General features: G+C 44.8%; 1 pseudogene; it reads right to left on the bottom strand.

Moving 5' to 3' along the window:
• Window positions 1-484: 484 nt before the first annotated feature.
• Window positions 485-15,005, bottom strand: LOC111723591 (annotated as a pseudogene).
• Window positions 15,006-15,986: the final 981 nt, after the last annotated feature.

The raw sequence follows: 15,986 nt of genomic DNA on the forward strand, positions 1-15,986 counted from the left end.
CAGTAATAAAAAAATAACACCCTACACTCATTTAAGATGCCTATATAGCAGTGTGTCTGTGCTGCCACCCTGCAGACTTAGCAGCTCTCTTAGGGGCTGAGGCTGAGCCTCTGATGAAGGCTGCTGCCGGCCAGACTCTCTACTGCCGAGTCTATGGGGCGTGTGCGCAGGGGTGTGACACACTGACTCAGGTCCCCTCGCCGGAAAGGCACCACCCAGCATAGCTCCCCACTTAGCTTGCCACTCTGGCTGCGCTGACAATTTCTGAAAGCCTTTCGAATATCAGGTAGGATTGTTCACATGGTCCCATTTATCCTCTTCCTTCTGATTTCTGTTGCCCCCCAACCCCCCTGCCCTTTCTTTTCCCCTCCAATCAGCATTCAAGTATTGCAACCTCAAAAGCTAATTTGTACCATGTCGAATTCTTAACAGGCAGAAGGTCCTGAGGTCTGGGAAGGACACAGGTGGCATTCCACGTCTTCTCTTCTGGGCGGGGCTGGCCTCGGTGGCGTTCAACTATACCGCCGCAGTCATGGGGTTCTTCTGCCGGGGATCCTGGGTTCGGTAGGGGTACCGGTCTGGGCTGCCCCCTCGGGGCCCCGGCCTGCCCATGTCCGGATAGACGGGCACTCTGTGGCGCTGCGGAGGGGAGGGTGGAACATCTTGTCGGAAGGGTCCCTTGTGCTGGGGGGCTGGCGGCGGGGGGTAGTACTGAGGGTAGCGGAGGTAGCTCCCCCGGGGAGGGTGCAGGGGGTGAGCGCCGGTGTAGTACGGAAGCTCCCTTTCCTTGTAGAGGCCTCGAGGTGCTGCTGTCAGGTAGTCCGCAGGATCTGCGGGTCCTCCCCTGGAAAGAGAGCAGAGACACGAGTCAGTGGCTGCAAAGCCGCTGTGAGAGGAGGACCATGTCCCGTGCAGCTAGTGTGGCCGCTGACTCAGCCGTGGCTAATGGGATGTGAGCAGAAGGGACAGGCGTCGTTAAAAGATGACAGGAAATCTTCTTTTCTGTCCTCCCTGTTGGCTGCTGAAAGAGCCACCCTAGACCACAAGGTACAAAGACGACAGAAAGGCGGGAGCCCGGGTCCATGAACCTGTGGCCACCGTCAGCCCGGGCCGCTCAGGCTCACGCCGGAACACGGGAAATACGCTTCTGACTTGCTCAGACCCTCTTCTGTGGCTTCTACGTCGGTAGCCAAACTAGTTTCCTAATCAAGGCATTGTGTTTGTCTCCCTCAATGCTGGGATGACCAGCCTCCTCCCTTGGTCTACCCCCCCCATCCAGGACAGGCGTCCACAAGCCTGGTCGATGCACTGGTGGAAACACACAGATGATCAGAAATCAGGAAGTGCCCGTGGATTACACTCACTTCCCTGCTAGACCTGTGAGGTGTTCTCCCAGTGACTGGGCTGTGGTCCCGGTCTCACTTCGGGTGGTTGCTGCCACACCCTGTGTGGGTTTGTGTGCTCCCCACTCTCTGCAGCCCTTAGAAAAGCCCCAACCCAGAGCTGGGAATCACCCACCTAGAGTAACTAATTCTACCTCAAAGTCGGGAAGCACCACCAGGGCAGTAGCAGAGTGGGGATAAACCACACCAGCTGTAAGATGCGCTGTGTAAGGGGTAGGCACCTAGAAACCACCAGGGCAAGGACAAACACTAACAGGAGTGCCCTGTCTGATCTCTCGGCTAAACACAACAGCATCTCCTGATCCATTTGCCATAACAGAAGCAATACGTCTCTGAACAATGTGCAGATGACTGTGTCTTATCTAGCCTGGGGTTAAACAGATGAGTTCTGTTTGCAGCTCTTAAAATCCCGTAAACCTTCTGTGCACACATTCGCCACCACCACTGGCTCCAGATCCTCCCCATTTTTTACCACTCCCCCTTTTATAATTTTTTTCAAAGGGAAAACAGCAGCAATGATAATTAAGGAAAATCTCTCCAATGTCAGACTACAAACTGCTAGGAGGCTTGAAAGAAATGACAGGGCTGTAAGGATACAGTGTCTGTGGTTAATCAAGCACTGTCAATGGGGGTCAAAATCACCCTGTAATCTGCAGAGTTGGATGTTAAAACAGCTCTATAAGTTTCCCAAATCAATGAGAATCTGACAAGCTCAAATTCTCCAAGCTTGGGTGCGTGTGGAAAGCAGCTTGTGCACACATCCATAAGGATAAACAATAGAATTCTCTCTGCTTTTTTTTTGGTCTTAATTTGGCAATGTATAATAGTGAAAAATAGATCCTTGAGCTGGGAGTAATTTAGATAGGGAGAGTTTTCAGATTAAAAAATTAAATTGTTTGCATACAAGTTATTATAGCATCAGCTGCTATTATTCAATGTGGTTTGCTCTACGTAGTATTTTCAATTGCCCATGACAAATAGAGCATAAATGCTTAATCTGTCACTCCAGTCATAGCAAATAAAGCATCCAAATTTCACCTTTCTTTTCCTGTAGAATTTCATTTTTGATATAGAAAATTTCCAGCATCTTTTATCATACGAATTTTTAAAGTCCCCTCCACCCCACCACGTTATCTTCTATTTCCTTTTGGTTCATGGTGGAGATTTCTGATGCACTTAAGAAAAAATTCTTAACCTATGCTTTCTCCCCAAATCCACTGATGATATTTCTCTGCATGAAGTAAAACATGTGGTTTTTCTACACTCATTTAAAGCCCTTAGGATAAATCACTGACATTTGCAACATGCAAGCATTATCTGCCTTAAAATGAACATGCAACCAACACTCCCTCCGGACTCTCTTAGCGTGAATGTTTCCTGTTTAAAATGGAAAGAGAGAAAGGAGGAATTCCAGGCCTTGGAGTTTTAGGGTCCTGTTCTCTCCCTGGAGATTTCTTTCTTTTAAAAGAGAACATTATGAAAGACAGGCACACCTTGCTTTTTTATATTTTTGGAGAGACAATCCAGATCAAGTGGTGACAGGGCAGAAGCTCCGTGACAGAGGGGACTGCATGCACATGGGGGACGGTTGCTGTCTCTCCTCCCACACCTCACCCCTCCAATGGGTCCCCTCATGGGGAGGAGAAGGAAGGTTTCTCATGGGCAGACGGGGCAGACCTCAAGGTAGGTTCATGGTCCCACATGGCTTCCTCTGAGGGGAGATTTTATGTCTGGGAGTTTGCGTACAGGCGGTAGAAACCAAGTGAAGTCGCTGTTCTTTGTCAAGAAATGGAATCATGGAAATTGTCTTTTTCTGCAGAACTCATCATAACAGTTATCGTTTTAATTTTTCAGAGAGAAGAAAAACAAAGAGTTGGTCTGTAAAAACACTGTTTAAGGTTCAAAGAGTGCTAGGAGAATTTTTCTTTCTTTTAGGGGGTGGTATGTAGCTGTTGTTTATACTAATTTTTTGCTCAAAACTGAGTATTTCCTACAGACTTTTGCCAGGGCAACATTTAAATTCTTTTGAATATTATCGTATGTGTGCATGTAGACATACATGAATTTAAAAGAATAATTTTCCCCTTGTTTTGTAGAGGCAGGGACTTACTCCTGGACTCAAATGATCCTCCTTCCTCAGCCTCCCAAGTAGCTGGGACTACAGGTATGTGCCACTGCATCCAGATTATTTTATCTATTTATTTACTAATTTTTTTTTCTAGAGATAAGGTCTTGCCATGTTATCCAGGCTGGTCTTGAACTAGTGGCCTCCAGTGATCCTCTTGCCTCAATTTCCTGACAGCAGGAGGCATGAGTCACTGCCCCCAGCTAAAAGAATGATTTTTAAACACAGGAAATAACCCCCTCCTTGTTAAGTACAGAACTTGGTAGAGGAGGAGAAGAGGGAGTTAATCTCGAGTTTCCCTTTTCATAATCTCTTTATTTGTGTGAAATTTAGTGTTTGTAGGAAATCACAAAACAAGTCCTTCTGGGGCCTAAGCAATGCTTTTCTAGTGACTGGTGTTACCCGCTTTGAGTCAACCCTGAGAAATCCAGGGGCAGCTTCCTCAGGAGATTCTGATTAAAACAAGGATCCAAACAGCAAATGTACCAGTATTTTAAGACCCTTCATCTTTATGTGACCTCATGAATTTTATCTGTATGTGTTATTATTTTTCTTAAAAAAATGCTTTCAATTTAAAATTTTACTCAGAAACCATATTTACACAAGGAAAGAGAAACAAGCCTGTATTTGTTTTATTTATAACTCTTTGAGGGACCTGTCATGAAAATACTTATTATTTTAAATTTTTGTTTCATTTTATTTCTGATTAGGCTCATTCCCAGAGGCCAGAAGGATTCAGATTTTGCTTGGAAAATTCAAAGAAACTATCTCAGGCATGCAGATTTTAATCACATAGATGCATTCAATAATGAATGTTAACTGGTAAGTCTGAACATGACAAAGCTATATGTTACTTGCAAATAAAGAAACAACAAAGATCACTTTCTTTCTATAAAGTTTTCCTCTTTCGTCTTCGGAGTATGTCATCATTTTTTGTTAAGAAAACAGGGGCTGAAAACCAAAGGCTAAGCTTGTCCACTAGCCAGCTGTGGGTACCAATAGTCCTCCTCTTATACATATTAGCTAAGATAATTCTGTATAGGGAAAGGGTTCAATCTTGGGAGTATGATGTCCTTGGCAAATCTTTCACTGGGAAGAAGGAGGCTACACTTACTGGAATAGATGAAGGGGTTATGTGCAGGTCTGAGCCCTCCTCTCTCTGCACTGCCCACCCCAACTGCAAAGAAATCTCTTTTCTCTGTGCTCACCACGCTGGCCATTCTCACTTCATCTGTCTTTCACCCTTCCAAGTAGCTAGTTATATACTGTATTGGAGAGTGAGCATCTTAAAGAAAGGAACTGAGTCTTGTATATCTAATGATCCCCCTTGAAGCTTAACAGAGGGCTTTGCACATCATGAGTGTGACATAAATGTATGTTGGGTTTGTTCAAGAGAGTAAAGAGAAAGCCCACAAACACAAACAGTGACCACAGAGGGTGGGAGCTGAAGGAGAGGAGAAGAATAAGAGAAGTGGACTCTCCCTGGGAGCCAGAGATTGACAATGGTTGAGGTCAGACTGATTTTTAGTTTCAGAAGAGGGAAGAAGGTGGAGGGACAGTGACCTCAGTCAAGGGCTGGATTAGGTCCTACACAGAATGACTGAAGACTTTATCAGGGTCTATAAAGTTATTATATTTGTCTTGCTCATCAAGATAAATATCTCTGTTGCATCACTGAGCACTTGAAACACAATAGGCCCTCAACAAATCTTAATAGCCTTGATTTATTGGTAAGGTTGGCATGACCAACTGGTGCTAAGGAAATTGAGAGTTACCTTGACTCTACTTTAACTGGAAGCTGGGTTTACTTTGTGCAGGCTAAGTGTATTTGTTCTGGAGTCAGTTAAGGACTGTTCTTATCATGGTCCAGCAAAGAAATTTTCTTTGTTTCTGTCATAAACACAATAATCTAAGAATATCTTATTGCATGCGTTTCAAAATACAGTCCACAGGGTTTCAAAGACGAGGCCTTATAGAGATAATGTCCAGCCTTGCTGTGATCGCCACAGTTTCAAGTACAGGACCTGAGCTTAAGGATGATGAACAGAAACCCGAGGTTGAGGGGATGTCCTGTTCACCTCTGTCCCAGTATTTTCCAGCCTTTTCGCCAAGAAGATCCATGATGGATGACTTTCAAACAAGCTACCAGTAGTGCCCAAGAACAGCAGAAGCCAGGATTATGCAAACTTCTCTCCCACCTACTGTAACACAATACTCTTTCCTACCATTCAAGAAAGAACAAGGACATTTAAGGGAGGGGAAGTGACATTATTAAGTAGGAAAACTTGAGTCTACTAAAATTTATTCAAAGAAATCATTGGTGACCTTCAGTTCTGTAGATAATCAGTGACAAACCCTTACACTACGGGGCTGGTCACCATTCACCTCTGTGTCTGAAGGCTGAGTTTAAGAACCACCTCTGTATCTCATCCAGTGAGCTCCTTCTCAGAGGTGGAAGGACAGATGAAGTTGAAGAGTCACAGAGGGAAAAACAACTCCGAGGCACATCAGTGACGAGAAGCTAATTTGTTTTGAGAGGGGTTGGGTTTAGCAGGTGAAGGAGTAAGAAAATGTGAAAGAAGAAGTAAAGAAAATGTGAAAATGATAAAGAAATTGTGAGTGAAGGAGAGGATGTCCAATTTAGACATAAGCACTTTAGATTTTGCTTCCAAGGGGCAGAATCTTGTTCCTCCTAATTTCTATACGATACTATGTGTGTGCTATTAGGAACTAAAGCAAAGACGAATTTTCAACTTCTAAGGTAGGCTTTAGGGGTTTCCTTTTTTGGTAATAATTGACTCTGCTCACATTTGGGGTGTGGAAGGGAGGAGGTAACATGATACGGAACTCCTGGAGCTAAGAGAGGTGCCTGTACTCATTGGCAGAAAGTCAACATCTGGCAAAGCCAGGCTATTTTTGAGCTCACCCCACATTGATTATTTAGTGGCTGAGTTGGTGTCGGTGCTTTCTTCTCTGGTTCTTCTACAAATACTGCAAAGCTTAAAAAAGGAAAGATCAGTGCAAACTAATATACTTGAGTCACCCGTGCTATGTGGACAGAGATGCTTTTAGTCTGTGTTTAGAATTCCTTCAGTGTCAGGTTTCCAGTTACCAGGCCTTCATCCTCGGCCTGGGCACGAGTGCGGTTGGCCGGGATTAGCAGAACCCTCTGCAATGTGTATTACATAGCTTTGATTTCGGCAGATTTTGCAGAATCATAAAATATAATGATCGTTTGATGGCCTACATTATAGAAATTATTACAGAAAAAAACATCCCACTTTCGTCACTCACATGTCCCATTGCCTTATGGGAACAGGGCTCTTGCTTTTTGCAAAGAACAGGAATGTGAAGGGAATGCATCAGCCGATGCTTCTGGCCCCTGTGCACACCAAGGAAATGTTTGCAAGGAAAATGAGGGAGGAATGATCATGGCCAGGTGTTCAGAAGACATTTCTAAAATAATCTAAAACAAATACGATTTTAACTGCCCACATTTAATTCCTTCTTTTGGGTTTTTCAGCAATGACCACAAATACAAGAATTTAGTTGCATGTGCAGTGAGTTTTGGATTCTATTTAACAGTTTAACAGACATTATCTGAAAAATAGCCTTTCCCAGTGTTTCATTCTATCAGGTGGTGGGGTGTATGCCCTAAAAATGGTCCTGCTAAAATGAGGGGGTGAGAGGTTTGTAAAGTGGGTGCTGAGGACAATTAGAAAGGACAATTATGAGAACATATGTAGAGGGGAAGGAAGTCTCAGGGGAAGCAAAAAGTGGCTCCGAAAACCAGTGGTAAAATCAGTTTGAGTGATCCCTGCAGACATGGGATACTGACCCTATGTTCTTTTTAACCACAGAAGAGTTTTCATTTAAAAAGAAGAGCAACCAAAGGAACAAATCATACCTTGATGGGCCACTCAAGTCATCTGTCTCTCTTCCTATTGTAACAGTGGTTGCAAAAGTTCAATATCTAAACACTCAACACTAGAGACTTCATCTGATTGTCACGCAAAAGACAATGGTTCATTTCTAAGGTCAGACCTGGGCCGGGGGTGGGGTGGGGTGGGGTGGGGGGTAGATAACAGGTTCTAGAGTGAGGGTCCTGAATTCCAAAGTCTGTTTTCCCTGCCCAGTAGAAATCAGTACGTGGTTTCTGGTCCAAGGATGCTGCCTGGAGACAGAATGTAAAAGACACTGCTTGTGAAGTTTGCTTCTTCCTGGTCTACTTTACATTATACATATAATTTTTAGAGAAGATAGTCACATGTCACTGCCACATCTTTACCTGACCCTTTCCCTTGCCATTAACCTCTAAAACCTGTGCGATAGGCAGATTTTAATGTAAATGACCTGCGATCCTTAGATCGTTAGCATCCCTCTGCATCCAGGGCACAGCGTCCAGAGAAGGACTGTTAAATATTTCTATCTTTACGTCTGTGGTGAGGTGTGCGGGGAGGGCTTCTGTACCATGATTTCATGAAGACGCAGGAGAATCCCACCCAACTGTCTTACTCTGAAATTCAGAATCAGAAATAGAAGTTCTGGAAGGAGCACCACACACTCGATGGGCTCAGAAGCTTCCAAGGTTGCCCGAGAGTTGTAAAGACTTGAAGCCTGCGGACTCTGGCAGCACTTTCCTGGGCGCCAGCCGTAAGCTAGGCTCCATCCTAAGCATTTTCTCCGTGTTAACCTATTTATTCTCATAGCAACATTACAAGATAGGTTTGCAGATGAGGAAAATGAGGAACAGAGAGGGCAAGTAAGTTGACCAAAGTCACACAGGAAGTGGCAAGGCCCAGTTCAAGCCCAGCAGGTGGACCTGGAGGTCATGTGCTTGACTCCTCAGCTAGAATGTGCAGCCTTTGACCTTACTTGCTCTTACTTCCTCCCAATGTGTCTTTTGAAACCAGGTGAAAGAAATTGGTTTATATTTGGAAACTCATTTTTTTTTTAAAGAACCTAATGGGTGAAAAAGAAGCCCCGCCCCCAAGGGAACTTTGGCTTTTAGCAGCCGGAGCAGCTGAGACTGCTGACAGTGCTGAGAGAAGGCCAAAGAGCTCAGAGGGAACTCCACGCCGCAAGTTCATACAGAGACCTTGAACAGCCTTTCCTTGAGGAAAACAGTTTCCTGGTACTTTTTATGAAAATAAGAACAAATTTATGTGTTTGCCTGGGCCTGTGTTCCAAGTCCAATATCTTATACACTAGTGTCATTAACAATCAATGAGGTGCTTATAAAAAATGCAGATTCTGGGGCTCCAATGCCAGAGATGGGTTGGTCTGAAAGGGGGCAGGCAACTCACATTTTTCACAAGTGCCTGGATGATTCTGATGCAGATGGAGCTGGTGTTTTAAGGAAACACACTGTGGCTGTGTAACCTGCTCTTCAAGGTCAGCTGGCCTGGGCGTCTGAAGACACAGACAGCAGGAGCCAAGACACCGTGTTCCAGACTCAGATGCTCTTCTGATGGTGACTTGTGAAGAGTGGGAGGGTGAGAAGCAGAACGGCCATCTGGAGAGGTTGTCTGGGAGGTTGTCAGGAAGGGCCTTGGATACCAGGGGTGGCAGAGGAAGGATTAAGCAATGTGATTTTTATTCAGTAGGCTTTGGAGCAGGATGGGAGCGTAGGCAGTGATGTGACTTGCCTGTGGGACAGCTCCGCTTGGATGTTCCCTAGGCACTTCAAACCTTACAAGTACAAAATTAAACAATCACATATCTCTAAATCTGTTGCTCCACCAAAGGACCCTTTGGAGAATGGCACAATCCACGTAGTTGACCCACCAGAAATCTGGACTCCTATCGCATCCCCAGTCCAGCCTGATATCAGGTTCTCACAAATGTTCTCTTAAATCTTGATGTCCGTCCCTGCTCACTGCTCTTGTCTTACTGTAGGTGCAAATCCTTTCCAACCGGACCATTCCAATAGCAATAGTATATTAGGACTCACAGACAGGCAGGTTTGTGGGTCACCTTCACAAAAGGGCAGTTCAACAGCACAGAATTATAGAATTGGTGCAGGTGACTCTGAAGGATAGCTGAATTTTGTAACCATCTAGCCAGTTGCCACAAATTTTGAAGAAATTTCAAGCACATCACACTTACTCGCAAATGAAAACATGGCACAGCTTGTAGGGACAGGTGAGTTCAGTCTTTTGGAAACTGTGAACATTTACATTTTGGGGGTATGATACTCTCAAGTTTAAATTCTGACGATCTCATTAGTAAGAGCTTTATGCATGTGGACCCAAGGGAGATCGGCCACAAGCCTTTAAAAAAAATGGTAATCTTTTCCCTGCAATGTATAAGACTAAGTGAAGTTTATATAACGTATTTCACAAATATCTGTGTTCACTTTCTGTCTGAAGAAGTGAACGGGTTTAATCGGGATAAAGTAGCTGAGAAACAAACAGGTCGGGGACCAGGGTATAGATTAGGGGTACTGAGCTTGCTTCGGGGATGTGTGGATTATGATATGCTTCTCAGCCACAAACATGGTGGGGTGCGTTTTAGGCAGTATTATTCTAACAACCTCCCCAATGCTCAGCATCAAGGCAGTGGGCCAATACCCCAGTTTCCACCCCATCATAAATAGAAGTGCTTTTGGCCTCTCTCTTTTAATTTTGATGTGAAATCTAAGCACTCCATGATAGTTTTCACCAGAGTATGGACGGTAATTCTCACCCTTCACCTCAGTCCGTGCCAGGCAGGTTCTGAAGCCCCAAACTGGGCCCGACGGACACACACGAGGTCTGCTGCCACCTCTCTGCCCCCCCCCCCATCCAGAACCCAGCTCATTATCAGCAGAGTGTGCTGCAGAGAGCATCAGCCTGAGAGATTCTATACACTATCACATTTGATTCGGCTTTCATTTTTGCAGATGAATTGGATTTATAGCACAGAGGTTACTGAACTGTATTGTTGAGATGATTTTCAACAAATAATAAAAGTTAGTAAGAGATTCTTAGGTACTGAGGACTTGGGCTGTGTTCCCCCCATCCTGCCTTGGTCTCTTGATACCCTGACTGATCATTACATGGCTGGCAAAGACTGGTTATTAATGTTATTAAAAACCTTTTACATCCAAATCTTCCTTTATTGAAATTAGAGCATTCGTTGCCATCTCTCCTTCTGCTGTGGCACAGCCGCCAGCCTCCCTTCCTCTAGCTCTGGGCTTGCCTTTGACGCTGACAAAATGGAGCTGCTGGCAAATCAAGGCTTGCAGTAGCCCAAGCTGACTGGGGCTGCGAAACCACTCTGCTCTGATCTTTACTTCTCTTTTTTGGTCTCACACGTTCTTGTGTAGTTTCTCCCGGTCCTGCGCTTTCCCACATCCTCCCTCCCTTGCCTCCCTCCATTCCTTTTAGCAAACCAACATGCGGGTCCAGGGCCCTTGGTGAGTGCTTTTAAAAAAGAGAGCAAGCCAAGCTTTTATGGTGAGTAAGCTCCTTCAGATGTTATTTCATCCTACGTTTGTTCTCTAACTCCCTGATTTATTGATTTATTCCTGGAACAATTCAAAGAAAACTGGAAGTTCACCCACCCTCCTATTTCTTTCACTGCTGCTTTGCTCCCAGCCCTACTTGGTGCTGGTTGAGGTACCAGTATAAAGCGATTCCCCCCTTCTTATCGTACGCATTCTCTTATCAGTACGAGGGCAACATCAATTCTTAAAGTCAATCACAGAGCTGCTATTTTAATAATTTAAACAAAAGCTTATCATAGCAAAGCAAATATTTACAAGTATGAGTCATCTCATTTAAATACATTAATTAAAAGTAAATGCTGAAGTGATTTAAAGCCAAAGAGTGATTACCAAATAAAACGTTATTTACCATTTGCCCCACACCAACTCAATTTTGAAGAGATGGAATTTGAGGCTCTCCCTTTGCCTCAGGGACCCTGGGCTTCAAAACCTGGCCAACCTGTCTCGGAACTTACCTGATTTGCTCCGTAAGGTGAGCAGGTGGTCTCACAGTTTTCAGTTCCAAGGGACCTCACGACACATCAGTGTAGAGGGGAGTGTGCAATTCAGAGGAAGAAGATTGCGCTTGGATTGTACCAGGCATGGCATAGAAGTAGGATCCAGGTGACTTAACGTTTACGGAGCCTCATGAGCTCCTATGTTAAATGGGAATATTAGGACTGCTTTTCCTCCCCTGGCAGTGTTGTGATGGGCACTAGGTAAGAAAATGCAAGCAAGCAAACCAAAGGACCAATCATACTGAGGTCCTCAATACTGACTTTAACATCACAGTCATTTAAGGAAACAAAATAAAATCAGATCGTCTATATGGAGTCTAAGGTGATTGCCCAAAGGCCTAAAATGAGCAAGTGAAGAAACTTACCAACAGGCTACATACAGTGAGTGGCTCCCACCTGTAATCCTCCCTGTGAGGCCGAGATGGGTGAACTGCGTGAGTTCAGGAGTTTGAGACTGGCCTGAGCAAGAGTGAGACTCTGTCTCTACCAAAAATAGAAAAACTAGCTGGGCACATGCCTATAATCTGAGCTACTCAGGAGGCTGAGGCAAGAGGACTGCTCAAGCCCAAGAGTTTTAGGTTGTGGTAAGTTATGATACCATAGCACTCTACTCAAGGCAACAAAAAAAGAAATTCATAAACAAATCCAAACCATGGCCGAGTGGTAAAGACTCCTCTGTCTGATACGTCAGTGTAGACAATCCTCTAACAGGGGCTGCAACCCAGAGGCTCACTTAACACACAGGCAACCCAGAGGCTCATTTAACACACAGGCGCGCACACACACACACACACACACACACACACACACACGGTCCTTTTAAATAATTTTAGATAGTCGCTCATGCTTGAAAGCAGAGGGATTTCACTAAAAATTCAGCTTTAAACTCAGGGTTTGCCTTCCTTCAAGGCCACGATCAGCTGAGCCATGCTCTGGAGGCAGGGACTTAGTCCCCCTCAGGCTCTGCTCCTCTGATGTTCGTCTGTCCCTATAGCTATTTCAGTTTGCAGTCCCTGCCTCCAGTAATAAATCTCACCCTCTAGACCTCTGCTTCATAGCATTCAGCTTGTACCCTCCACTAACAGTGTGTGATATCCAAATCCCCCAGTTTAAAGAGCGCAAGTGCTCTTGGAGGCAGACAAAAATTTCTATCACCTTATCTGGTCCACCTTTTTGTCCTTAAAAATAAATCCTCCACAACAGCCCAGTGCTGGAGACGGCTGCAGTAGGGGGAAGGGATCTGGGATAGGAACTCCAAAGACAGGGTCATACCCAGGAGGTTGCAGACAATCACTTTAATTTCTCACGCTTTATCTTCAATTCTGTCAAACGAAGGCATGAGAACAGGAGGCCCCCAGTGAGTTGTCAGAGGTTACCATTTCATGGCCCTGCCAGGAGCTGCAGGGGCCCCACGCCAAGAAGATCTCAGCTCACGTTGCTGCCCTTCAGCCTGACCTCTGCACAAGTGACCCTGCTGGACCTCTTCACTTATCTGTGCCTTGGTTTCTCCATCTGTAAAGTAATATGTGCTTTTCTTCTCACGACAGTGAATGAAATGATAGGGGTGAAAGCATATTGGAGGAAAGTTGGGATAAAATAAACCCCGGGTCTTACGTTACTCTTGGGTCTCAGAGGCTGCAATTAGGAAGGGAAACTTACTTTACCTGATGGGATTTCTGGATCAGAATTCACTGTCTTCATAGAGAGGCATTATGTGGATATTTCCAGGGCCAAAAGGGTAATATTATGGGATTTTTACCTCAGCTCCTGGCAGGGTACAAACAGAACTCAGTTTAAAGGTAAAGGTGTCCCGCTTGTGAAAAGGTGGACTCTGATTTACCTCCTTGTTCCCTGCGTTTTATGAGGAATGTATGTAGTTAACTGTTATCAGGCTGCTAGGCAATTTGATGAGGTGTGAACTAGCCCTTTAATTGTGTTATTTACGACATCCTTATCCTTCACTAACATCCCATTGGGGGAACTTTCTACTTAGTTGATTAATTTACATACGCTTTGGTAAGCTACAACTTGGTAAAACCAGAAGCTGAGAAACACCCGCGGAAATTCTAGCAGTCTTAGAATCGTTTGTGAATATGGAAGACACTCAGTTGGGGGGGAAAAATCAGCCCCAAGCAAAAAGATGAATGAAATCGTTCACTACCTTCATCACCACCATTTTAAAAATAGTAATACGGACAATGGAGATGGGGGAAAAATAGCTAAAGTAAACCTGCTTACGCTTTTCTAGGACTTTTTCGGGGAGGAAAACAAATGGCTTCCAGGGAACATTTCATTGGTCAGGGACAGGCAATCTGAATTCCTTTCAAAACTCAAGTGTTTAAAGAGGAATTCTCTCCTCTTTCCTCTATAGCTCTAGAACTGGGTGAATGAAACGCCTAATGTTACGCTGATCCAGCAGACCATCTTACTCCTTGGTTGGTGACTGTGATAAACGAACCCCAAATACCACCAAGCAGGTAAAACAGGTCTGAGCCCTGATGCCTATGCCACCACTGCCTAGCTGGGCAAACAAAGAAAGTCAGCAAAGCCATTTTGGAGCTCTTTTTCTGGGATGGCCATCAGAGCTGCTGTCGTACAAGGTCTGACAATCGAGTTTGTGAGCTCATTCTAGAAAAACATGCCTTGAAGGGTGGATTAGGCACTGATATTGGTGCACAGCTTCCCAAGGGGGAGTTACTTTGAAGGTGACCCTAGTGACAAGATATGTAGCACTTTTTCTTTTTCTTTCTTTCCTTTTTTTTTTTTGAGACAGTCTCACATCACCCTCGGTAGAGTGCGGTAGTATCACAGCTCACAGCAACCTCCAACTCCTGGGCTTAGGCGATTCTCTTGCCTCAGCCTCCTAAGTAACTGGGACTACAGGCACCCACCACAATGCCTAGCTATTTTTTGGTTACATTTGTCATTGTTGTTTAGCAGGCCCAGCTGGGCTCAAACCCACCACCTTTGGTGTATATGGCTGGTGCCCTACTCACTGAGCTACAGGTGCTGAGCCATGTAGCACTTTTTGTAAGAGATCACTAACTTAACTGTCAGACCTCCTAGGCTCAATGCTAAGTGATGGCCGTGGGTTATCCGCTGCAGTAAGGTTTCTGGGGAAGGGAGTGCCTTTAGGGAATCATGAGGGAAGATTTGGGTTTGGGCACGCCGAAGAGAAGAGGTACATGAGGGATGATGGCTCTATAAGTGAGGACATTGAAAAGCCATAGGATGCTAATGGAAAACTTGGAGGCCAAGAGAAGTGTGCTTGTTTTTGTCAACTGTACTTGTCTCAGATGTCACTTCTTTCTGCTCCTTCATTTCTGAATCAATGCCTCTCCTAAGAGCAATGTCAGTAATGTCACAAAATTCTGCCCTTTAGACTCTCTAATCATTATGTTTAATTACCTGTTCTCTTGGGTGTCTCCAATAAACTGAGGACTTCGTGAGGACTTCTCTGTCAATCCCCCACCAGTCAACTCCTGGCACATGGTTGGCAAATATAAAATGTATGAGTGAATGTTATCTGAAGATCTATAGGGTAAAAGGGTTCTCTTTTTTTTGTTTGGGTGCTTGTTTGGGTTTTAGCCCCCTTCTCCACTCCCCTAATGCCATTCTGCCTAATGACAGACTCCATACCAGTTCCCACGAGTGAGTCAGCCTTGGTGTTCTGCTCAGTCCCTCGGCAGCAAACAGGAACACTGGGGTCTGCATCTAAACACCTGGGTTCAAGTTCTGGCTCTCCACTGGCTTTGACTGAGAAATTTCTCTGCCTTTATTTTCTTCACTCAGAAGTGAGAACTGTAATGCCAAGCTCTTAGGGTTGCTGGGAGGAGATCAGATTACAGAATTATGGAAAAACCACTGTGTGGCCAACAAAGCCCTATTCATTTGTGAGACAGCAGCAGTTGTGGTGGTATTAATATTACCCCTCCCTTTTCTCCAGTCCTGGGCTTCTGCCTTACCCATTAAGATCCTTCCAGGGATGAGGTCCTAGATTTAAATCTTAATGTCCATGGCTAGGTGTCATCATTCACTACTGCACTCTCCCAAGGCCAGTAGAATCTCTGCCTTTGCTTTTTATGAGATTCCCTCCCAGGCTTGCTCCCCTCTGCCCATCAGGTCTCAGACTTTTGTCCAAACTGGAAAGAGTTCCCTTTCTCTGTTGACCTGAACCTCCAGAACTTCTCTCTTTCCTAATCCCCTTCTTCTGGGTCTGTGTTCAGGTCTCAGCCAACCTTGAGATAGTGGGGAGGTTAAGAGCAACCAGCTCTGGGTTTCCAATTAATAAATGATTAACAGGTAAGTTGCTTACCCTCTATAAGACAGTCTCAGTTTCCTCATCTGTAAAATCAGGAAAGAAATAGTTATTTGCTTTCCTTGACTGGATGGAGGGATAAATGAGGACGTCTGCAAACACTCAGTGCGGAGCCTGGTCATGGGAGAAGTGCTGCTGATGGTTGGGTGTTACT

The sequence above is a fragment of the Otolemur garnettii genome, unplaced genomic scaffold (assembly GCF_000181295.1).
Source record: "Otolemur garnettii isolate 467f Iridium unplaced genomic scaffold, OtoGar3 scaffold00013, whole genome shotgun sequence".
Lineage (NCBI taxonomy): Eukaryota > Metazoa > Chordata > Mammalia > Primates > Galagidae > Otolemur > Otolemur garnettii.